Genomic DNA, 25,005 nt, shown 5'->3' with positions numbered 1-25,005 from the left:
TGAGGAAGCAAATAATAAAAAACTATGAAAGCATTTTGATATCTATCTCTTTTAAAGTTCAAGAATATCTATTTTTCAATACTCCCTGCTTAGACCTGACCTTTAGAATAAATTAGGAACATAAATTTGATGAAGTTGTTTGATATGTATTTTTAATTATCACAGTCATTGAGCCAGTTCCACTAAAATATGCAACCTGATCATTGATTAAATGCCTGTTTATGCATTCAGCTAAGCTAATAAGTTATGTAGATTCACCAACTCTACAGCTGGATCTCAGAAATAAGAAATTGGATCTGAATGATGCAAATCTCTGTTAATAAAGCCTACAGAAAAGGTGACAAGTGCACATCCCGAGTATTAACTGTGGCAATTCAGTCAGCATAAAAGTGTGAATATGTTAAGCAAAGGGTAGGATCGATGAAGTATGAAATACTGCTGCATAGTGTAAGACATTGTTCTCAAATCACAACACTTTCTCAGCAAAATTATCTGCCTCTGTACAAAATGGAATCAAAGTGTAAGGACATATCTATCTGCTATGATCTCAGATACTATATATTCAGCACTTGGGAGGCATAGGCAGCAAGAAGTTGAGGTTATGACTAATAAAGGCTACAGAATTAACCTTTCACTCCAAAACAAAAACCAAAAAAAAAAAAAAAAAAAAGAAACCAAAAACAAAAAACAAACAGAAGGAACAGCAGATACAAGTCTAAATAGAATTTCTGGCTTCTTGTCTCATTCTTCCTGAGAACTTACTTTTAGTGCATTTATAGCTCAGTGTGTACATGGCTTACCTAGAATAAGACCTCACTTATAAAGGTTTTCTGGAGCCAAAGCGTTGGATCAATAGTCCAGAGAGCATTTATTCCTTTCACAGAGAACCTGAATTTGGTTCCTAGCACCCAAGATGGATGACTTACAGCCATCTCTATTTCCAGGTCCAGGGGTCTGATGACCTTTGTCCTTCATAGCCATTTACATCATACACACATATCTTAATGTACCCCTATATACATAGATTACATTAAAAATTTGATGAAGTTGTTTGATATGTATTTTTAATTATCACAGCCATTGATCCAGTTCTTTAATCTTTTAAAACCTAAAACAATATTTCCTAAAACATTTTAACTGCTCTGCACCTGAGCCTCGGGACCACAGGTAAGACCAAATTTTCTGCTGCAAGAAAGCTGCCTGGTGAGCTTGGGACACACGGAAGCAGAATTTCTCTAGGACCGGGCACGTTCTGTGTTTACCGGAAGTCCCACACCTGCGGATCCCGGCCCGCAGCAGCTCTCTGCTCCCAGACCCGGTGAGAGAGAGACCCAACCGCCTGGTCAGGTGGGCACTCCTGAGGCTGCAGAGCGGAAGAGACCACCAACTCTGCTCACCCCTGCCCACATCCCTGGCCCAAGAGGAAACTGTATAAGGCCTCTGGGCTCCTGTGGGGGAGGGCCCAGGAGCGGCAGGACCCCTGCCTGAGACAACGCAGGAACCTGAAGGAAACAGACCGGATAAACAGTTCTCTGCACCCAAATCCCGTGGGAGGGAGAGCTAAACCTTCAGAGAGGCAGACAAGCCTGGGAAACCAGAAGAGACTGGTCCCTGCACACACATCTCGGACGCCAGAGGAAAAAGCCAAAGACCATCTGGAACCCTGGTGCACTGAAGCTCCCGGAAGGGCGGCACAGGTCTTCCTGGTTGCTGCCACTGCAGAGAGCCCGTGGGCAGCACCCCACGAGCGAACTTGAGCCTCGGGACCACAGGTAAGACCAAATTTTCTGCTGCAAGAAAGCTGCCTGGTGAACTCAAGACACAGGGCAACAGGAACAGCTGAAGACCTGTAGAGAGGAAAAACTACACGCCCGAAAGCAGAACACTCTGTCCCCAAAACTGACTGAAAGAGAGGAAAACAGGTCTACAGCACTCCTGACACACAGGCTTATAGGACAGTCTAGCCACTATCAGAAATAGCAGAACAAAGTAACACTAGAGATAATCTGATGGCGAGAGGCAAGCTCAGGAACCCAAGCAACAAAAACCAAGACTACATGGCACCATCGGAGCCCAATTCTCCCATCAAAACAAACATGGAATATCCAAACACACCAGAAAAGCAAGATCTATTTTCAAAATCATATTTGATCATGATGCTGGAGGACTTCAAGAAAGACATGAAGAACTCCCTTAGAGAACAAGTAGAAGCCTACAGAGAGGACTCGCAAAAATGCCTGAAAGAATCGCAAAAATCCCTGAAAGAATTCCAGGAAAACATAAATAAACAAGTAGAAGCCCAGAGAGAGGAGACACAAAAATCCCTGAAAGAATTCCAGGAAAACATAAATAAACAATTAGAAGCCCACAGAGAGGAGACACAAAAATCCCTGAAAGAATTCCAGGAAAACACAATCAAACAGTTGAAGGAATTAAAAATGGAAATAGAAGCAATCAAGAAAGAACACATGGAAACAACCCTGGATATAGAAAACCAAAAGAAGAGACAAGGAGCTGTAGATACAAGCTTCACCAACAGAATACAAGAGATGGAAGAGAGAATCTCAGGAGCAGAAGATTCCTTAGAAATCATTGACTCAACTGTCAAAGATAATGTAAAGCGGAAAAAGCTACTGGTCCAAACCATACAGGAAATCCAGGACTCAATGAGAAGATCAAACCTAAGGATAATAGGTATAGAAGAGAGTGAAGACTCCCAGCTCAAAGGACCAGTAAATATCTTCAACAAAATCATAGAAGAAAACATCCCTAACCTAAAAAAAAGAGATACCCATAGACATACAAGAAGCCTACAGAACTCCAAATAGATTGGACCAGAAAAGAAACACCTCCCGTCACATAATTGTCAAAACACCAAACGCACAAAATAAAGAAAGAATATTAAAAGCAGTAAGGGAAAAAGGTCAAGTAACATATAAAGGGAGACGTATCAGAATCACACCAGACTTCTCGCCAGAAACTATGAAGGCCAGAAGATCCTGGACAGATGTCATACAGACCCTAAGAGAACACAAATGCCAGCCCAGGTTACTGTATCCTGCAAAACTCTCAATTAACATAGATGGAGAAACCAAGATATTCCATGACAAAACCAAATTTACACAATATCTTTCTACAAATCCAGCACTACAAAGGATAATAAAGGGTAAAGCCCAACATAAGGAGGCAAGCTATACCCTAGAAGAAGCAAGAAACTAATCGACTTGGCAACAAAACAAAGAGAATGAAAGCACACAAACATAACCTCACATCCAAATATGAATATAACGGGAAGCAATAATCACTATTCCTTAATATCTCTCAATATCAATGGCCTCAACTCCCCAATAAAAAGACATAGATTAACAAACTGGATACGCAACGAGGACCCTGCATTCTGCTGCCTACAGGAAACACACCTCAGAGACAAAGACAGACACTACCTCAGAGTGAAAGGCTGGAAAACAACTTTCCAAGCAAATGGTCAGAAGAAGCAAGCTGGAGTAGCCATTCTAAGGTCAAATAAAATCAATTTCCAACTAAAAGTCATCAAAAAAGATAAGGAAGGACACCTCATATTCATCAAAGGAAAAATCCACCAAAATGAACTCTCAATCCTAAATATCTATGCCCCAAATACAAGGGCACCTACATACGTAAAAGAAACCTTACTAAAGCTCAAAACACACATTGCACCTCACACAATAATAGTGGGAGATTTCAACACCCCACTCTCATCAATGGACAGATCATGGAAACAGAAATTAAACAGTGATGTCGACAGACTAAGAGAAGTCATGAGCCAAATGGACTTAACGGATATTTATAGAACATTCTATCCTAAAGCAAAAGGATATACCTTCTTCTCAGCTCCTCATCGTACTTTCTCCAAAATTGACCATGTAATTGGTCAAAAAACGGGCCTCAACAGGTACAGAAAGATAGAAATAATCCCATGCGTGCTATCGGACCACCACGGCCTAAAACTGGTCTTCAATAACAATAAGGGAAGAATGCCCACATATACGTGGAAATTGAACAATGCTCTACTCAATGATAACCTGGTCAAGGAAGAAATAAAGAAAGAAATTAAAAACTTTTTAGAATTTAATGAAAATGAAGATACAACATACCCAAACTTATGGGACACAATGAAAGCTGTGCTAAGAGGAAAACTCATAGCGCTGAGTGCCTGCAGAAAGAAACAGGAAAGGGCATATGTCAGCAGCTTGACAGCACACCTAAAAGCTCTAGAACAAAAAGAAGCAAATACACCCAGGAGGAGTAGAAGGCAGGAAATAATCAAACTCAGAGCTGAAATCAAACAAGTAGAAACAAAAAGGACCATAGAAAGAATCAATAGAACCAAAAGTTGTTTCTTTGAAAAAATCAACAAGATAGATAAACCCTTACCCAGACTAACGAGAGGACACAGAGAGTGCGTCCAAATTAACAAAATCAGAAATGAAAAGGGAGACATAACTACAGATTCAGAGTAAATTCAAAAAATCATCAGATCTTACTATAAAAACCTATATTCAACAAAATTTGAAAATCTTCAGGAAATGGACAATTTCCTAGACAGATACCAGGTATCGAGGTTAAATCAGGAACAGATAAACCAGTTAAACAACCCCATAACTCCTAAGGAAATAGAAGCAGTCATTAAAGGTCTCCCAACCAAAAAGAGCCCAGGTCCAGACGGGTTTAGTGCAGAATTCTATCAAACCTTCATAGAAGACCTCATACCAATATTATCCAAACTATTCCACAAAATTGAAACAGATGGAGCACTACCGAATTCCTTCTACGAAGCCACAATTACTCTTATACCTAAACCACACAAAGACACAACAAAGAAAGAGAACTTCAGACCAATTTCCCTTATGAATAGCGACGCAAAAATACTCAATAAAATTCTGGCAAACCGAATCCAAGAGCACATCAAAACAATCATCCACCATGATCAAGTAGGCTTCATCCCAGGCATGCAGGAATGGTTTAATATACAGAAAACCATCAACGTGATCCATTATATAAACAAACTGAAAGAACTAAACCACATGATCATTTCATTAGATGCTGAGAAAGCATTTGACAAAATTCAACACCCCTTCATGATAAAAGTCCTGGAAAGAATAGGAATTCAAGGCCAATACCTAAACATAGTAAAAGCCATATACAGCAAACCAGTTGCTAACATTAAACTAAATGGAGAGAAACTTGAAGCAATCCCACTAAAATCAGGGACTAGACAAGGCTGCCCACTCTCTCCCTACTTATTCAATATAGTTCTTGAAGTTCTAGCCAGAGCAATCAGACAACAAAAGGAGATCAAGGGGATACAGATCGGAAAAGAAGAGGTCAAAATATCACTATTTGCAGATGACATGATAGTATATTTAAGTGATCCCAAAAGTTCCACCAGAGAACTACTAAAGCTGATAAACAACTTCAGCAAAGTGGCTGGGTATAAAATTAACTCAAATAAATCAGTTGCCTTCCTCTATACAAAAGAGAAACAAGCCGAGAAAGAAATTAGGGAAACGACAACCTTCATAATAGACCCAAATAATATAAAGAACCTCGGTGTGACTTTAACCAAGCAAGTAAAAGATCTGTACAATAAGAACTTCAAGACACTGAGGAAAGAAATTTAAGAAGACCTCAGAAGATGGAAAGATCTCCCATGCTCATGGATTGGCAGGATTAATATAGTAAAAATGGCCATTTTACCAAAAGCAATCTACAGATTCAATGCAATCCCCATCAAAATACCAATCCAATTCTTCAAAGAGTTAGACAGAACAATTTGCAAATTCATCTGGAATAACAAAAAACCCAGGATAGCTAAAGCTATCCTCAACAATAAAAGGACTTCAGGGGGAATCACTATCCCTGAACTCAAGCAGTATTACAGAGCAATAGTGATAAAAACTGCATGGTATTGGTACAAAGACAGACTGATAGACCAATGGAATAGAATTGAAGACCCAGAAATGAACCCACACATCTATGGTCACTTGATTTTTGACAAAGGAGCCAAAACCATCCAATGGAAAAAAGATAGCTTTTTCAGCAAATGGTGCTGGTTCAACTGGAGGGCAACATGTAGAAGAATGCAGATCGATCCATGCTTATCACCCTGTACAAAGCTTAAGTCCAAGTGGATCAAGGACCTCCACATCAAACCAGACACACTCAAACTAATAGAAGAAAAACTAGGGAAGCATCTGGAACACATAGGCACTGGAAAAAATTTCGTGAACAAAACACCAATGGCTTATGCTCTAAGATCAAGAATCGACAAATGGGATATCATAAAACTGCAAAGCTTCTGTAAGGCAAAGGACACTGTGGTTAGGACAAATCGGCAACCAACAGATTGGGAAAAGATCTTTACCAATCCTACAACAGATAGAGGCCTTATATCCAAAATATACAAAGAACTCAAGAAGTTAGACCGCAGGGAAACAAATAACCCTATTAAAAAATGGGGTTCAGAGCTAAACAAAGAATTCACAGCTGAGGAATGCCGAATGGCTGAGAAACACCTAAAGAAATGTTCAACATCTTTAGTCATAAGGGAAATGCAAATCAAAACAACCCTGAGATTTCACCTCACACCAGTGAGAATGGCTAAGATCAAAAACTCAGGTGACAGCAGATGCTGGCGAGGATGCGGAGAAAGAGGAACACTCCTCCATTGTTGGTGGGATTGCAGACTGGTAAAACCATTCTGGAAATCAGTCTGGAGGTTCCTCAGAAAATTGGACATTGAACTGCCTGAGGATCCAGCTATACCTCTCTTGGGCATATACCCAAAAGATGCCTCAACATATAAAAGAGACACGTGCTCCACTATGTTCATCGCAGCCTTATTTATAATAGCCAGAAAATGGAAAGAACCCAGATGCCCTTCAACAGAGGAATGGATACAGAAAATGTGGTACATCTACACAATGGAATATTACTCAGCTATCAAAAACAACGAGTTTATGAAATTCGTAGGCAAATGGTTGGAACTGGAAAATATCATCCTGAGTGAGCTAACCCAATCACAGGAAGACATACATGGTATGCACTCATTGATAAGTGGTTATTAGCCCAAATGCTTGAATTACCCTAGATCCCTAGAACAAAGGAAACTCAAGACGGATGATCAAAATGTGAATGCTTCACTCCTTCTTTAAATGAGGAAAAAGAATACCCTTGGCAGGGAAGGGGGAGGCAAAGATTAAAACAGAGACTGAAGGAACACCCATTCAGAGCCTGCCCCACATGTGGCCCATACATATACAGCCACCCAATTAGACAAGATGGATGAAGCAAAGAAGTGCAGACCGACAGGAGCCGGATGTAGATCGCTCCTGAGAGACACAGCCAGAATACAGCAAATACAGAGGCGAATGCCAGCAGCAAACCACTGAACTGAGAATAGGTCCCCTGTTGAAGGAATCAGAGAAAGAACTGGAAGAGCTTGAAGGGGCTCGAGACCCCAAAAGTACAACAATGCCAAGCAACCAGAGCTTCCAGGGACTAAGCCACTACCTAAAGACTATACATGGACTGACCCTGGACTCTGACCCCATAGGTAGCAATGAATATCCTAGTAAGAGCACCAGTGGAAGGGGAAGCCCTGAGTCCTGCTAAGACTGAACCCCCAGTGAACTAGTCTATGGGGGGAGGGCGGCAATGGGGGGAGGGTTGGGAGGGGAACACCCATAAGGAAGGGGAGGGGGGAAGGGGATGTTTGCCCGGAAACCGGGAAAGGGAATAACACTCGAAATGTATACAAGAAATACTCAAGTTAATAAAAAAAAAAAAAAGAAATACTCAAGTTAATAAAATAAAAAAATAAAAAAAACATTTTAACTTTATTTTTGATCTAGTTATACAGAAAATTTCTATCCTCAACCTATATAGTATTTTAAAGTTACTCTCTGACAGCTAGTAATGTATTTTTAGTGTAAAAAATAGTAAGCATACCATTAGACAACTTCCTTCATTTTAATGCAGACGGGCTAATAGTTAACCTAATTATTAGTATTATCTACTCTTGAAATTGACTAGGAAACAGAGAACATTGCTTTTCCTATCATAGTTATTACTCTATCTTTGAATCCTTTGAATCCTACCTTGGAAGTTACTTGGATAAACATTTAGAAAAAAATCAGTCTTGTGAAATTTAAAAGTAAAACAAATTCCATATATATATATATATATATATATATATATACATACATATATATATATATATATATATATAAATATATTCCCCCCCACAGTGGGACACCAAATTCAAATGTTCCTGTGTTAAAATTTATAGTTTCCTTTTAAAAGCAACTCTCAAATAGTGAATATATCTCAGTCGTAGAGTACCTGCTCATCATGGACAAAGTCCAGAGTTTAGTTGTCAGTATCCAAAAATACAAAAAGCAAAAAGAATGTGTTTCCAGGATCAAACTCAGAAAAGAGGGGATGATAACAGGGGACAGGGGCCTTTCTACATATGCTGTTTTAGCCTCCTCCACCTCAGAGGTCCCAATGACTCATTTTCGGATCCACAGACATGATTAGTTTTTCAGATGGTTGCGTGAAAAGGTCCCCCAAACCTTGTGATTCTGATACAAACTTAGAAAAAGATGTACTTGCTGTGCTACAGTGTTTACTTTTCCCCATCCAGACATTTCCAAGGCTTGAGGAAAAGTAGTAAAACAAATGTACACACCAAATCGAAGCCTAAAAATGTTGGAGCTCTGCCAGAGCCTGACAAATACAGATGTGGAGGCTCCCAGCTAACCACTGGACTGAGCAGGGAAACCCCAATGGAGGAGTTAGGGAAAGGACTGAAGGAGCTGAAGGGGTTTGCAACCTCATAGGAAGGACAATATCAACCAACCAGACCCCCAGAACTCCCAGGGACTAAACCACCATCCAAAGAATACACATGGAGGGACCCATGGCTCCAGATATATATGTTGCAAAGGATGACCTTATCTGGCATCAATGAAAGGAGAGGCCCTTGGTCCTGTGAAAGCTGGATACCCCAGTGTAGGGCAATATTAGAGCAGTGAGGTGGGAGTGTGTGGGTGGGAGAGCACCCTCATAGAAGCAGGGGGGGGGAGGTGTATGGGGGTTTGTGGAGGGGAAACCTGGAAAGGGGATAGATAACATTTGAAGTGTAAATAAATAAATAAAATATCCAACAAAAAAGTAGAAATTAATTGGAACAGTCAAATTACATTAAAGAAGTGAAACCAAATATCACGGTGCATGTCATTACATGAATTACTGTTGTAATCAAAGAGAGGGAAGTTTATTTTTCCCATTAATTTACTTATTTATTCACTTTACATGCCAATTGCAGTCCTCCTCTCACCCCAGTTCTCCTTCATACATAGCCCCATCCTTCCACCCTTCTCCTCCACATCTGAGAAGAAGCAGGCCCCCCTGGGTATCAACCCACCCTGGTGCCTCAAGTCACTACTGGACTAGGCACATCCTCTCCCACTGAGGCCAGAGAAGGCAGCTCAGTTCCGGGAATGGAATGCATAGGCAGGCAACAGATTTAGGGACAGTCTTAGCTCAAGTTGTTAGAGGATGAAGACCAAGCTGCACATCTAATACATATATGTAGGGGCCTAGGACCAGGCCATCCTTGCTCTTTGGTTGGTGGTTCATTTTCTGGGAGACCCCAAGTGTCCAAGTTGACTATATTGGTCTTCTTGTGGAGTTCTTATTCCCTTCGATCCTTCCACCAACTCTTCTACAAGACTCCCCGAGCTCCGTATAATGTTTGCCTATGAGTCTCTGCATCAGTCACCATAGGCTGCTGGGTAAAACCTCTCAGAAGACAGTTATGATAGGTTTATATCTGTGATGAATGTAATACGTACTAGGGTACATATGCTATTAACCAAAAATATAATAGGGTGGACCCTCATTTTGTGAAGTCTTCTCTATTTCAAGATACAGAGAAGAAAGGAAATTCAACAACTGAATTTTCTGACACAGCAGTTGCGAATGTCCTCATTTCCATGAATACAAACAATTAGGCAGCCATTTCAAATTTACTTACCCTAAGTAACCTTATTGAGAAATAAAAATGAAAAAAGAAAAAAAGTAAATTATTTTAAATTAGGATAACATCTGGTTTTAATATCAGCATAGTTAATTTTTATACTTACTACATGCAAATTGTTTTACCAAAAAACTGATAAGTATTATGTATAGACGTGACTTCGCTGCCAGTTAAAATGAAGGCTAAGTATTTCAACTGTTAACTTAATATCATTATTTGTTTTAATATGGAATATTCATGACCCTGAGATTATAGCTTTATATAGACAAGAATATGGATTTATATCTGTAATATTGCTGCAACATCATTGGGGCATATTCTAGTAAATTTTATGCTGGCCCTTTGTCTCTGTTATGATACACTTTGATTTTTAGGTATTCTTATATAATTCCTTCCGTGAAATCTAAATACAGGATTTGTGCTGTTATTTGAAGAGTAGCTTTCTGGTAAAATGGTGCATAAAAGCCTTTCAAAGATGGAAGCATGAATGGAATACGGACTGACTGGGTGCGCTCAGGACATGGGAAGCATACAGACCATTGCACACAGTACTCTGTCAAAGTACTGTGATCTGCTAGCAATGTAAGAGGACAAGAGCCCTGATCTCTGCGGTGTCTTGAAACGTAGTAATGATGAAAATACAACATAGAGACTGGGAAGGCAGCTCATGGAGGAAGCATGGAAAGAAAGAATTCTAAATATGCTCTTAGTTGTCCAGCCAGGAATGCCAGAAGACAGCTCTGCTTAGTTATCTCCTTTTTTCTCCATCTTTATTAAATTGGGTATTTATTATTTACATTTCAATTGTTATTACCTTTTCTGGTTTCCAGGCCAACATCCCCCCAAACACTTCGCTTCTTTATGGGTGCTCCCCTCCCCATCCTCCCCCCATTGTCCCCCTCCCCCCAACAGTCTAGTTCACTGGGGGTTCAGTCTTAGCAGGACCCAAGGCTTCCCCTTCCACTGGTGCTCTTACTAGGATATTCATTGCTACCTATGAGGTCAGAGTCCAGGGTCAGTCCATGTATAGTCTTTAGGTAGTGGCTTAGTCCCTGGAAGCTCTGGTTGCTTGGCATTGTTGTTCATAAGGAGACTTGAGCCCCTTCAAGCTCTTCCAGTCCTTTCTCTGATTCCTTCAATGGGGGTCCTGTTCTCAGTTCAGTGGTTTGCTGCTGGCATTCGCCTCTGTATTTGCTGTATTCTGGCTGTGTCTCTCAGGAGCGATCTACATCCGGCTCCTGTCAGCCTGCACTTCTTTGCTTCATCCATCTTGTCTAATTGGGTGGCTGTATATGTATGGGCCACATGTGGGGCAGGCTCTGAATGGGCGTTCCTTCTGTGTCTGTTCTAAACTTTGCCTCCCTATTCCCTCCCAAGGGTATTCTTGTTCCCCTTTTAAAGAAGGAGTGAAGCATTCACATTTTGGTCATCCTTCTTGAGTTTCATGTGTTCTGTGCACCTAGGATAATTCGAGCATTTGGGCTAATATCCACTCTTAAAAAGCACCTTAGACTGGAGAGCCTATGTGAGGTACGAGCAGACACTCTGGTTCAAATACTAGTCCTTTCTAGTGAATAGCTGTGGAACTGAACCTCAACATTTTCTTGCTGGGAATAACTTACATCCATAATGCAAGTTTTGCCCATTTCCTAAATTATGTTAGGGTTACCTCTTCAGGAATGGGAGTTTTGGAGTAGCCCTAAAGTTCGTTCGAGTAAAGGAGACATATGTTTTTTCCTAGCTAACAGAATGGAATGTGTCTCCAGATGGAGAGATAACATTCTGGTTTGGTCAGACAATCACCTGGCCAAGAAAGGATGAGTCATTTTAAGTCATGCTAAAGAGACGGGAGGGATAAGTCTCCCTTTAAGGAGACAACATACTCTCCATTCCCTCATGAAACTGTAGTCATAAAGGTAGGTTAAGCTTAACAGTTTTTCTAAGTTACTCAGAAAAGCTTTATTTCCCTTTTCTTACTTGTTATTTACCTCTCCTTCCTTTGAATACCTGCAAACTCTCAGCATGCTTTCCCACACTGTCTGGGCTTTCTTAGTCTTTTGTTCTGTAGTTATCTGGTTCCATCAGGTCCTACCATGTGGCTGCTTACAAGTGTCATAGTTTTTCTCTTCTCACCTCCACCTCCCACCTCCAGGCAGCTGCTGAGGTTTACTGGCCTTGTGATTTTTCTTTTAAACTCTAAGAATTATTGTCCTTCAGATTCTTTTTAAGTACATTTTAAATTTTTTTTTCTTACCAACAAAACTAAATACACCAAGAATGAATTCCAATTTGTGGGTAACTTCCAGTAATAATAATTCTAAATTGGGCCATCTGCATTTATAATAGACTGATAATACATAAAACCAATTCCACAAATGTCAGAATAGAAATACAATAATGAGAAAAACAAAATAACAGAGGTAAGTTGTCTCAGTAATTTGGGCTGAACTTAACTGTTTAATAACTTTCATGATAGCATTTACTTCTTTGTGTCAGTATTCAAATCTCCAACTCCTTTCCAGAAATTTATTTAAGGGGAAAGGCAATAGAATATCTGTCATTCTAACCCCAATTGAGATTCACATTAGTAGCACATAGTTTTCTCATTTTAATGCTAACAAGGTAGAAGTGAAACCTACTTTTCAAGCCACTGAGAATGGATATTGGGTAGCCAGGATATAATTAAGATTTTGAAGTTCATCTGCTCAAGATTATCATTCTTTATTGGACCATTAACATTTTTAATTTAATTCCTTCTATTTTATTAGCTAACCCAAATGCCTTTCTGTCCTCCTAGTACAAAAAATATTCTCTTTGATCTAAAATTTCCAGTCACTAGTGAGTCTTTTATTGACTGGGATTATACATTTACCTTGTGCATTTATTTTGAGTTTTTAATAAACAGTTGTAAAATAATAAAACTGAACAGTTATGAATATCTGAGATTTTAGAAAAGATACTTTTGGAATACAAAGACCATCACGGGCAGAAAGATCATGGCTGAGTTTTTTAAGCAACAAAAATCAATAATCCTTAGAAACTACAAGAATGATAATGAGATCACTAAAAGTAACTGAAAGATTAAAAGACACCTTCAAAGATGACTTTACATTTATATGAAAATGGTTTTATAAGATCTGTTGTCTATTTTCAATTATCACACGCACAAAGACCAAAAGCAGAATTCACTGAATTCCAAAAAAGTAAACGAAATGTTAAAATCTATATTTTATTTATTTATTTACTTATTTATTTATTCCATGTATGTGAGTACACTGTCATTGTTTTCAGACATATCAGAAAAGGGCATCTAATCCCATTACAAATGGTTGTGAGCCACCATATGGTTGCTGGCAATTGAACTCAGGACCTCCAGAAGAGCAGTCAGTGCTCTTAATCAATGAACTCTAGCCCATAATACATTTTAAAATTACAAGAAATGAAGCAAGAGTAAATTTAAAGAACAGAAATACATCACGTCACTTTAAAAAGTGCTATGTGACCTTTTAAAAAGAACTTTTGGATAAAGGAAGCAAAATTATCAAGCACATACTATTGACAAATAATTATATGAAAAATGCTAACTTTTGAAATTGTTATCAAAAGGTATACTTAAAGAAAACTCAGAGCTTCAAATAACTTTATTATAATATTAATAACATGAACATGCTCAAGTTTCCAATATCTCAAAATCCTGTCCTACCTTGACTTCATATTTCTCTCTACTCACTATGGCCACAATCACACATCCTTTTACTCATGGTTCAAATTTCATTACCTGGACCAAATAGTAAAGTGAAATTTTAATGTGAGCTACATATATACTTTAAATAATTCTAACAGTCACATTTGTAAAGTAAAAAAAAATAGACACAATTTAGTTTAATAAGTTTGTACCTATACCAACTAAATGCTATTATTTTAGCATGTAACCAATATAAAATTATTTTGTTTCAATATTTTTAATATTTTACTTGTCAATGACTCCTTCACTTTACATGTGCCACATTATAAGTGTTCAGTAGCAACATATAGCTTATAATTATCATAATAGGAAGTATGGTCCAAGCAAACTGTACTTTGTTTAGAGTGGATCACATTGATAACATACATTCTAAATCAGGGATCACCTTTCTTGGAAATGAGATGTAGGTCAATGGTAAAGTACTTGCCTATGTATGTGAAGCCCTAACTTTAATTACTAAAAGTACTGAATAACATGATGGGAGAGGCTCCCAGGAATCATTGTTAACCCTCACTGAGATGTCTAAGACTGGGAATATGGAACCTAAAGAGGCCCCCTCATCTAGCTAGACAGGGCTCGGAGTGGGAATCTCTCCCAGTGGGAAGGACAGAAACCATCACAACCACAAAACTTTTGACTCAAAATGTATCCTGTTTACAAGAAATGCAATGACAAAGATGGAGCAGAGGCTGAGGTCAACTAATATCTGGCCCAACTTGAGACACATCCTATAGGCTAGCACCAATTACTGACAATATTAATGATACTCCTATTACAGATAGGAGCCTGGCAGTACTGTCTTCTGAAAGGCTCCAGCAGCAGCTGACTCGGACAGATGGAAAGATGCACAGTCAAACATTGGACAGAGGTCAGGGACTCTTGTGGGAGAGGTGGAGAAGGATTGAAAGCCCTGAAGGGGATAAGAACCCCACAGGAAGATCAAGAGAATTAACTAACCTATGCACTTGTGAGCTCTCAGAGACTGAGCTGCCAAAAACCAGCTTTGGCTTGAATAGGGGTTCAGAGAGGAGTATCTGGGAGCAGCAAAAACATATGCCTCAAAGTCAAATAGTGAGTCCAAGCTGACGGCCCATGTTCTGCTCAAGACAGCTTTCCCACTACTTTTCTCTGATATGCTTTCTCTGGAGACCTCAAGACAGCTCTCTTTATATATAGTTTCTGTTTGAGACAGTTCTCCAAGAAGTTCTTTCTTGCTATTCTAAAAAGTTCTGAGGATAGCTCTTCTTTTGCAGATCATAAGCTCAGTCTATTTTTTTATTATAAATTTTTATTTGATATTTTATTTATTTGCATTTCAAATATCTCTTTCCAAGTTTCCCCTCCAGAAACCCCCTATCCCATCCTCCCTTAGACTTTTTCTATGAGGGTGTTCCCTCACTTACCCACTCCCATCTCCCCCCCGCCCCGGCTTTCCCCTACACTGGAGCATCCAGACCTCACAAGACCAAGGGTCTCTCCTCCCATTGATGCCCAACAAGGCCATCCTCTGCTACACATGTGGCTGGAAACATGGGCCCCTCCATGTGTATTCATTGGTTGGTGGTTTAGTACCTGGGAGCTCTGGGAGGTCTGGTTGGTTGATAATGCTGTTCTTCCTATCTAGTTGCAAACCCCTTCAGCTCCTTCAGTCCTTTCTCTAATTCCTTCATCGGGGACCCCGTTTTCAGTCCAATGGTTGGCTCGAGCATCTGCCTCTGTATTTGGCAGGCTCTGGCAGAGCCTCTAAGGAGACAGCTGTATCAGGTTCCTGTCAGCAAGCACTTCGTGGCATCCACAGTAGTGTCTGGGTTTGGTGTCAGTATATGGGATGGATCCCCAGGTGGAACAGTCTCTGGATGGCCTTTCCTTCAGTCTGAGGTGAAGGCGATCTGACTGTGACATCTCTCACCTCATTGATCACAGGGTTGATTCGGTTGATCTGGCTGGCTAGGCCAGGTGGGTGTCCCCTTCCTCCCTCACCATTTCATGTGTGTCCCTCCGGAACATGTGCTAGGTCAAAGAGGAAGATCTTCCAGGAATAGAGGAAGTCTTCAGTCAAGGGTATAGGAGTAGCTGTGCTCCCCTGCTAGAACCTCCAAACAAGCTCTCAAGGTCAGTCTTTATTTTAAATATCACTGCAGTCATTTAATATAGGTTTCATTTTATTATACTACAAATCAGCGTCCAATGACCCAGCCCTTTGAGTCTTAGACAGCAAGCACATTTTTTTTTAATATTGTCAAAGAAGTCAGAAATCTGTTTGCTTCTGATAGTTATAGATCATAAATTAGCCGAGTGGGACTCCTATGCTGAAATTATCATTTCTACCACACCTGGGCCTGTCCCAGGCCTACCCAGAATTCAAGAATCTATCTGCCTTGTAATCAAAAACAAAAAACTTAACTATGTGGGAATCATCAATCCCTAAATCTCTTTATCTCTTTCCTTAGTATCTTCTGAGAAGTTGGCTCATAGCATAGCTGCTTCTGTTCCTTTAGATTCAGGAAGCCATCATATAATTCATATTCCATTCTTTTATTTTTTTCATAGTTGCGAAATTGTATATTTTTGAACTCATGTTTTCAGAGTTCTTTTCCATAGCCTTATGGGCTGTCCTGAAGGTCCCAGCGTCCATTGTTTTGCTAAGACTTTTGTCATACCTTTCCCTCTGGACTCCTGCTGTTCCTGATTATCATGGAGTCATTAAGGTTAACAAGGAGGTCATTCGTCAAAGGAAGAATGTGAAAATATGTACAGTTTTCTACAAACAAATCTTATGCCCACATCAGTCATCAACCTTTGTGGAGGCCAATGCCCAGTTGGCACTGGTCAAAGGGTGAGAACCGAGTCATTCAGCCCCTACCAAGGCCATTGGTATTGAGTCACCAACCAAAGAGCATATATGGGCTGTACCATGGCTCTCCACACATATGTAGCAGTTGTGGAGCCCAGTGTTCTCGATGTGGATCCCCCAACAACTGTAGCAGGGGAGGCTGTCCCTAACGATATAGCTTGACTCTGAAATCCCTTACCCAACAGGGCTGCCTTGTCTGGTCTCAGTGGGAGAGGATATACCTAAACATGCAGAGACTTGATGTACCAAGGTGGGGGAATAAATAGAGATGGCCCCATCCTGTGTGAGGTAACCCAATCACAGAAAAACACACATGGTACGCACTCATTGATAAGTGCCTATTAGCCCAAATGCTTGAATTACCCTAGATACACAGAACACATGAAACTCAAGACAGATGATCAAAATGTGAATGCTTCACTCCTTCTTTAAAAGAGGAACAAGAATACCCTTGGCAGGGAATAGAGAGGCAAAGATTAAAACAGAGGCAGAAGGAACACCCATGCAGAGACTGCCCCACATGTGGCCCATACTTATACAGCCACCCAATTAGACAAGATGGATGAAGCAAAGAAGTGCAGGCAGACAGGAGCCGGATGTAGATCGCTCCTGAGAGACACAGCAAGAATACAACAAATACAGAGGCGAATGCCAGCAGCAAACCACTGAACTGAGAATGGGACCCCCGTTGAAGGAATCAGAGAAAGGACTAGAAGAGCTTGAAGGGGCTTGAGACCCCATATGAACAACAATGCCAACCAACCAGAGCTTCCAGGGACTAAGCCACTACCTAAAGACTATACATGAACTGACCCTGGACTCTGACCTCATAGGTAACAATGAATAGCCTAGTAAGAGCACCAGTGGAAGGGGAAGCCCTTGGTCCTGCCAAGACTGAACCCCCAGTGAACGTGATTGTTGGGGGGAGGGTGGTAATGGGGGGAGGATGGGTAGGGGAACACCCATATAGAAGGGGAGGGGGAGGGGCTAGGGGGATGTTGGTCTCTAAACCAGGAAAGGGAATAACAATCGAAATGTAAATAAGAAATACTCAAGTTAATAAAGAAAAAAGGGGGGAAAAAAAAGAGATGGCCCCATCCTCTAAGAGAAGAAGGGGAGAGGATAGGGGGAGGAGCTCTGTGAGGGTGATTGGGGGCAGCAAAGAGATGTAAAAATAAATAATAAAAAGAAGAATATGTAAAATTTAGATCTCTAGGGGTATTATATCTATAATGCCTTTCTGTAATGTATTTTTCTAGTGGTTACCTTGTTAATCTCCAAATGATGACTATTTAACATTAATCTCTAAGAGGTCATTTATTTCTTCTATGAAAACTCAGTTGGGTCCCTATTTTTCCAAAAGTGATAATACATATTTATCCCTAATTCTCTTTACTCCTTGTATATAATAACATGGTTATAGCTAGTGTATCAAAAATCAGTAAATGAAAAAATAAAGTAAATATAAATATGTGAAAATACTTGCACATAATTCCATTTTAGTGAAATAATGACATACCAAACTCACTCTCTCTCTCTCTCTCTCTCTCTCTCTCTCTCTCTCTCTCTCTCTCTCTCTTTCTGATGTCTGGTTATTAGATCAAAATCCAACTCTATTGAAATTCTATAGCTCTTACTTCTACACAGCCCAAATCTTGAATGCCCAAATCTTGAATTTCTTCACTGAAAAATCAGTATGTTTTGATTTATTAAATGCTTTCATTATGAAAGTGTCTGGTGCTGATAATCATGACTAATAATCTTGGAGTGAGTCTGTTTCCTTAACTACTCTGCTAAATCTGTCCTGCACTTTAAAATGTCATCTTCAACATAGCATTTCATAAGGATTTTAGAAAGAATTATGACATATTTTTAATCATCAATTACTGCTGGAACCTTAAGTGAAAGGGAAGTAGAGAAGTTTCCTCTGATTTTCTAGCATATTAGCTATACTAAGAAATGGTCTGTTATCTTTCATAAGTCTGTTTTGTTGGTGTCTTATTTTCCATTTTCCTCATGGATTTAGATGCTAGAATCATTTTTGTGAAGCACTAACTTTATTCAATTCATTTTAATGTAGTATTTTAATCACTTGATAATTTCACACAGTATATTTTAATTATATCCCATCCCTCTGCCTAGTTCCTCATATGTCCACCCCTTCCTCAATTCCAGTATTAATGTTGTCTTCTTTGTTTCTTGTTGTTACTTTACTGTTTTATTTTTGAGATTGCAATACAGTTACTTTATTTCTCCTTCCTTCTTCTTCCTCCAAAGCCCTCATATACTCCTCTTTTCTCCTCTCTTTCAAATTCAATGAGTCTTTTTTATTAGTTGTTTTTGCATATGTATATGAATGGGTACAAATACACATACTATATATAAATGTATATATGTATGCTCATATATATGTATATATATGTATATGTATGAATGCTCATATATATGTGTGTATATGTATATGTATATGTATATATAATACACACCCACACTCACAAAACCTGTTCAGTCTGGATAATAGTATCTATATGTATATATGTTTTAATGTCTGACCATTTGGAATTGAATAACAAATTAGTAGGGAAGACGATTTCTCCCACTCTCACCATTCATTAGTGGTCTATAGTGTTTTTGTATAGGATGGAAGCCCCATTTTAATGGAATAATAACAACTTTATTCACCTGTTTATTTAGTTTTGATTAATGTCAGTAAGCTTTTTGTTACAGTGACAGATACTGGAATCATAAGTGGAAGGAGGAATTATTTTGGCCTAGTTTCAGCCCAGGTAACATGTAACTGGTAACATGTTTCCAGGTCTGTAGTACAGCAGTACATCATGATATAAAAATAGATACCAGAAACAGAGACATAGAAAGATTATTTTCTATAGATTTCCTTTCCTTTTCCTTCATGGCATCTAACATATTGGGTATTGCCAACCATATTCAGTGCAGTTTAATTCTTTCTCTCAAAAATAAATAAAAACAAAAAAAGAAAAGAAAACCTTTTCAGACACATTAAGGAGTATACTATCTCCTAAATCTTCCTCCTAATGTTTCACAATCTAATCAATATGATGATTAGAGATGAAGATTAAGCATCCAAATGAGTTATTATATGTCTCACCTTTTTTGTCTGTTGTGTCAGCAAAAGATAATTACTAGTCAGACTAGGAAACCTCCTTGAATAAAATGAGTTTTGTATATGACAATGGAAGATTTTGAAAAAGAATATGGTAAACAAAAATGTGTTTCTGTAATTCTGAATGTAGATTCAATACATCCACAGCTAATATGTTCCATGGTTCTACAGTTTTGAGAGAAAAAATGACTAGATTAAAAGTAATATACTTCATTTCTTTACTCGATGTCTTAGTTAGGGTTTTACTGCTGTGAAGAGACACCATAACCAAGGCAACTCTTATAAGGACAGCATTTAATTGGGGCTGGCTTACAGGTTCAGAGGTTCAGTTCATTCTCACCAAGGTAGGAACATGGCAACATCCAGGCAGGCATGGTGTGGGAGGAGCTACGAATTCTACATCTTCATCTGAAAGCTGCTAGCAGCATACTGACTTCCAGGCAGCTAGGATGAGAGTCTTAATAGGCCACACCCACAGTGACATATCTACTCTAACAGGCCCACACTTACTCCAGCAGGGCCACACCTTCTAATAGTGCCACTCACTGGACCGAGCATATATAAACCATCACACTCAGCCATGTCTCAGTCCATTTATTGTTGCTATTATTGCATATCACAGAATAGGCAATTTGTCAATAAAAGAAGTTGGTTTGGACTCACAGTTATGAAGCTTGGAAAGTTCAAGATTAGGAAGCGTCACCAGCAAATAACAAAGATCCTTCTTCCTGACAAGTATTCTGTGAAGACTCCTACAGCAACAAAAGGATATCAGAAGTTGAGATAGCAAATAACAGCAAGAGCTTGGTTTTATAAGAGAGCCACTCCCTCAGTCCTCCTAAATCACCAGTCCATTCATCCAAGTATTCAATTTGCTACAGGTGAAATTTGTAGTACCTGCTTAAACCATTGCAAAGGCAAAGTAAGGCTTATTTTATTAAAAAAAAAATCTCCTGATAATGTTGAAGTACAAATTCCTAAGGGTCATCTGAGACAATTCCAATTCAATAATTTTAGATAAGTCTTAATTAAAATGGTCAGTGGGACTGAATTTAGGAAAACTGTGGACACATTTTGAGAGATTTTTGACCAATTTACTAAATTAATTATAAATACATTTTTATTCTCTTGTAATAATTGTCATCTTGCAGAATTCCTGCCTCAGTCTGCTTACCTTAGCCTAGTCTGCAAAGTTTCTAATGTCCATACAATTTTATCTAGGCCTAGAATGTTTTCATCCTCTGAGACTTGCTTCTGAGTAAGATCATCTTTTCTAGTTCTTTCTGATCTCTGGCTGGCTGAATCAACTCAACAGTTCTGCCTAAACTCCTCTCCAATCTGAGTGATTCAGTCTGACTTTCCTCTCTCAGAGTTTTCTGAACTGTTCTGTTTGGCCTCAACTAACTCTAGCAACCTGCTCTAATCTCATGGCTCCTTTTTATTCTCTAGTTCATTCTGTTTTTCACCTGTGTTCAGCTTGTTCTCTCTTCAAACTGTCTCTGTGAAAAAAAATAGTAAAACTGCTTCTTCTCTGCACTGCTCTGTCTCTGTCTCTCTCTGTATGTTTCTGTCTCTCTGTCTCTCTGTTTCTCTGTTTCTCTGTTTCTCTGTCTCTCTGTTTCTCTCTCTATTTCCTCTCTCTCTCTCCCTCCCTCCCTCCCTCCCTCCCTCTTTCTCTTCCTTTCTGTTAATTTATCTATTCATTCACTTCACATCCCTCTCACAGCTCATCCCCCTTTCTTCCCAGTACAGGAGACACATGGTCCCTCTCCTCACCACCTTTCCCCTCCATCTTTGAGAAGGAAGGTGTTCTCCACTAGGTACCAACCCACCCTGGCACCTCAAGCCACTGCAAGACTAGGCACATCCTCTCCCATTGAGGCCAGACAAGGCAGCCCAGTTAGGGGAGCAGTATCCAAAGGCAGGTATGCCCCCATCCAATTGCAATTTTTGAGGTTCCCGCATGAAGACCAAGCTGCACATCTGCTACAAATCTGGAGGATACATAGGATAGAGGGCCCCCTTATATGTCCTTTAGTTGGTGTTTCAGTTTCTCTGAGCCCCCAAGTGTCCAACTAAGTTGACACTATTGGCCTTCTGGTAGAGTCCTTAAACCTTCCCCTAATTCTTTCACAAGACTTCCCAAGCTCCATCTAATGTTTAGATTGGGTCTCTACATCTGTTTTAGTCATCTGTTGGTTTGGTAGAGCCTCTCAGAGGCTAGGCTTCTGTCCAGTGAATCTAGTCTGACAGATACAAACCTATCCAGAAGCTCCAAGGTACTTGAAGGAGGAAGGAGGGCAAGCAATGTGTTCTTATACATATTCTGAGAACAGTTCGGCACATCCCCCTCACCCAAATTGGCAGGGGTTGCTAATGCATTCATTTATGTTCGTCTCACACAGGGAACCTGTGTACGCAGGCCAGCAGTGACAAATATAGCTGTCAAGAGTATCTTCACATGTTGCATTATTATGACGAGGCTTTGACCAACAATGAGGCACCAAAGTCTCACAGTGTGTCCCTGGAAATCCACTATCCATTTAGACACAGAGGTTGTTGTTTTCTCTATCCACACATAGACCGTGTAGATATGGCTGACTGGCACATTCATCAAAGTTGAGTTTCCAGTGGTCTCCAAAGAATCCAGGTACATGGTCACAGAAGTAAGCTCCAAGAGCATCCTGACATGTGGCACCATGTAGACACAGCTAGGATCCACATTCATCAATTTCCAACTCAGTTCACAGGAGAACACACTTGAGGACAGACACAGATGTATCCTCCTAGCTCATCGAGGCATAAAGCAACAAGGAAGGGAACAGGAGATGGGAGAAGAGATAGGGAATGGAACATGGGTGGAAACAAATGTAGATAGGGCCAAGGAGAGAGGGTCAAGAGAGTGAACAGATCAGGAGGGTAGGGGAAGCAGGGAAAGAGCATCTCTAGGATACACCAGAGACCTGGGTTGTGGGAGCCTTCAGGGAGGTTATGAGGCTAGCTGAGACTCCTAGCAGGTGATATACAGCCTGAAGTGGCCACCTCCTGTAGCCATGCAAGACTTCCAATGCAAGGAAAAATACACCAACCTATCCACAGACCCTTCAATCCAAAATGTGTCCTGTCTACAAGAAGTGCAGGGTAAAAGAAGTCTCAGAAACTGAAGGAATAGTCAACCAATGACTGGCCCAAATTGAGCTCCATCCCCTGGGCCAGAACCAATCCCTGACACTATTAGTGATACTGTCTTATGCTTGCTAACAGGAGCCTTGCATAACTGTCTTCTGAGAGGTTCTACCTACCAGCTGATTGAAACAGATTGCCAAACACAGCCAAACAGATAGAGCTCAGGGAGTCTTGTAGAAGAGTTGGGGCAAGGAATGAGGAACCTGGAGGGGATAGGAACTCCACAGGAAGACCAACAGAGTCAACGAACCTGGACCTTTGGTAGCTCACAGGGAATGAACTACCAACTAAAGGGCAGACAAGGGCTACACTTAGGCCCATGCACATATGTAGCAGATGTGAAGCTTGGTCTTCATGCGGGTCCCCCTACAACTGGAGTGGGGGTAGGGGCTTACCCTGACTATTACCTGCCTGTGGATCCTGCTTCCCTAACTGGGGTGTCCTGATTAGCCTCAATGGGAAAAGATATTCCTAGTCATCATGAGGTGCCAGGATTCATTTTGCAATAAACACAATATCATGTGTCTCTTAAAATTTTGCTAAAACAATTCTACACCTAAGGATTTACTACAAAAAAAATGTGTTGCTTGGACATAACCAATAATTTGGACAAAGAATGTAAAGATCTAAAAGACCCTTGCTGATTCTTCAGTTCCTGGCAAGGAATTGCCACTTGTATGAACACCCCAGGAGAAAGAGGCTTCCTGTGCTAATGTCCTCCTGGGTACAGTAGATTGATCTGTGAAACTATTACTAATTCCTAGAGAGGGAATTTCTGCCAATATGGAGGAATGTGCCATAAAGTCCCTGAGCATCCTGTCTGTGTCCGCCCTGCTAGATATGATGGACGTTCTTATGAGACAGATCACAGTGAGTGTGCTTCCTTCTCTTGCCACAGAGGCTGTGTGCCAAGATGGGACCAATGACTACTCCTTCTTCTGTGTGCCTGGCTCCCGAGGCAGATATTGTTAACGTGGAAGCAGATGAATGGATTGTTCTCAAGTGGCTTCTCTTTCCTCTCTCTTCTCATAAGAGTTAGGCAGATCCTATTCTGTCACACCTTTCTCTGATTTGTCACTTTGTCTGCCATTCATTTAGAGAACACTTTCAAACATGGCTGCTCCCTTTTGTAAACTAACTTTACCTTCATTGTTAGGTATTAAAGGTGTGTACTAAGGGTATGTCTATGTTCCAGCCAGAGGGATTAATGGTATGTATTAAGGGCCGAGCTACACCACAACTAGAAACAAGTCATTCAGTAAATAATACAATCTCAGGGTTCAGAATATGATCAAATATCCTTCAATAATTAATAAAAGAGAAATGAAAACTAGAGTAAAAAAAATCAAAATCCTCAATAAAATACTTGCAAATCTACTACAAACATACCAACAATGCCATCCAAAACCCTGATGCCTAGATACTGGCATAAAAATTTGATCAAAACAACCAGGGCAATATGTCTCCACTAGAGCCCAGCAACTCTACCACAGCAGGCCCTGAGAAATCAATTTAACTAAATCACAACGAAACAACCACAAAATAGCCTTTATGAATATGATAGAACCAGGAAATCTGGAAATGAAAATTTTAGAAATGTAAACAGTCAAGCTTTACCTACAGAATGCAAGAGAGGAAAGAGAGAGTAACAGGCGTTGAAGACACAAGAGAAGTAAGAATATCCATGTCAAATAAAATGTTAAATCTTAAAAGAAGATCTGGTACAAAACATCCATGAAATCTGGAAAACTATGAAAAGACCAAATCTACAAAAAATAGGGATAGAAAAAAATAGAAGAAACCCAGGTCACAGGCACAGAACATATTTTCAATAAATTCAAAGGAAAAAAATTTCCTAACCTAAAAATATAGATATAACTATTAAGGTAAAAGAAGCATACAGAAAACCACATAGACTAAACAAGAAAAGAAATTCCCCTCAGCACATAGTAAACAATGCATAAAATGTAAAGAACAAAAAATGAAAGGAGGGG

At 39.8% G+C, this 25,005-nt stretch overlaps 1 protein-coding gene and 1 pseudogene across 18 annotated transcripts in view; one reads left to right on the top strand and one right to left on the bottom strand.

Moving 5' to 3' along the window:
* The window catches only part of Ldoc1 (LDOC1, regulator of NFKB signaling), a 272,724-nt gene that overhangs the window by 72,499 nt on the left and 175,220 nt on the right, over positions 1–25,005 (bottom strand). For all 18 annotated transcript variants that reach the window (XM_087600490.1, XM_087600491.1, XM_087600480.1 and 15 more), the window contains one exon: positions 20,489–20,577. The gene's annotated coding sequence lies outside the window, so the exon portion shown is untranslated. The remainder of the gene's footprint in view (positions 1–20,488; positions 20,578–25,005) is intronic.
* The window catches only part of Tpm3-ps1 (tropomyosin 3, pseudogene 1), an 86,733-nt pseudogene continuing 85,522 nt past the window's right edge, over positions 23,795–25,005 (top strand).

Source organism: Rattus norvegicus, chromosome X, assembly GCF_021556685.1.
Source record: "Rattus norvegicus strain SHRSP/BbbUtx chromosome X, alternate assembly SHRSP_T2T, whole genome shotgun sequence".
Taxonomy (NCBI): domain Eukaryota; kingdom Metazoa; phylum Chordata; class Mammalia; order Rodentia; family Muridae; genus Rattus; species Rattus norvegicus.
The sequence above is the reverse complement of the archived record's forward strand: the minus strand, read 5'-3'. Positions and strand labels throughout refer to the sequence as shown.